Below are 1,146 nucleotides of genomic sequence, written 5' to 3' on the forward strand. Positions count from 1 at the left end.
AACTATTCAAAGACTCCAAGATATACAAACTAGATCTTTCTGCCCAGATTCAAGACTGTTTATTTACACGTGGGCTGCTTGCTACCTGTCCAACCAGTTCTGAGTTTTACCTCTACCCACCACCATTCAGGTGCCCCTGGCAGGCAGCGGTGGGGAAGCCGCTTCTCAGCTGTGCACACTGACGCCACCCGGGGGAAGCATGGAGAGCTTCGGAGGCGTCAAGTTCCTTAGTTCTAGCTAAAGTTCTGGGCTTTGTTTGTCACAACTGGGCTTTGTTTCCTTCTCAACTTATAAACCACCTTAAATCTGTTTTTGAATCAAAGTGGTGATACAAGTCAAATAAGCTCCTACTAAATATTTTTGGGATTTTAATACCCATCAATCTATTATTAAAGACACGTATGACAAAAAGAGTGAATAACAGTGTCACCAGCAGAACATTTTTACTACACTTGATCTTAGCCAAAAGGCCGAGAAGCGATCCCAGCAGAACATTTTTAGATGTAATGTGTGATTCTACATTCTGTATTTTTCCATGAATGTTACAAGGGGAATGAAAATATTTGGCAAATAGGCTCATTTGGGATGGAGGGAGCCATCTCACCATATTTATATTCTTTGTGTCGTTTTCCGACTTTGTCATCAGTTCTTTTTGCTCCATTATTAAACACCACCATCTGGTGAGATTCTAGCCCTCCTGGCCTTTCTTCTGTTGAAGATTCTTGTGATCTTAGTCTATAAAAGCAAAACAAATGGGTAATGTGTGAGTTGGGACCAGAAAGTTAATTTAGCTCTGCCTGCTTAAGAGGGTGCTTTCTCTGTACATTCTCCGCTGAGCCCTGTTCTTTTTTTTCAGTTTTGCACAATGTGTATTGAACTAAGAAGACTTAGTCTTCATGCATAATTTCTAGAATAGAGAATATTGGTTCCAAAGGAAAAAAATGTGACAGTAGGACATGGCTATAACCCTGAGGAAAATCCTGCTGCAAGAAAATCAAATGGGAGATGCTAATAGATCCTATTCATTTCTCAATTCCTGAGCACTGAGTCAGGCTATGGCTTACTACCACAGAGAAGTAGTTTTTATTTCCACATTTATCCAGGGTGATAGGATGAAAGCCAAGCAGAGTGGTGGATTCTAAAAGG

General features: G+C 40.7%; 1 pseudogene; it reads right to left on the bottom strand.

The window, feature by feature from the left end:
* Positions 1-303: 303 nt before the first annotated feature.
* On the bottom strand, positions 304-482 carry LOC144245833 (U2 spliceosomal RNA; annotated as a pseudogene).
* Between the last annotated feature and the right edge of the window lie 664 nt (positions 483-1,146).

The sequence above is a fragment of the Crocuta crocuta genome, unplaced genomic scaffold (genome assembly GCF_008692635.1).
Source record: "Crocuta crocuta isolate KB4526 unplaced genomic scaffold, BGI_CrCroc_1.0 scaffold108, whole genome shotgun sequence".
Classification (NCBI taxonomy): Eukaryota; Metazoa; Chordata; class Mammalia; order Carnivora; family Hyaenidae; genus Crocuta; species Crocuta crocuta.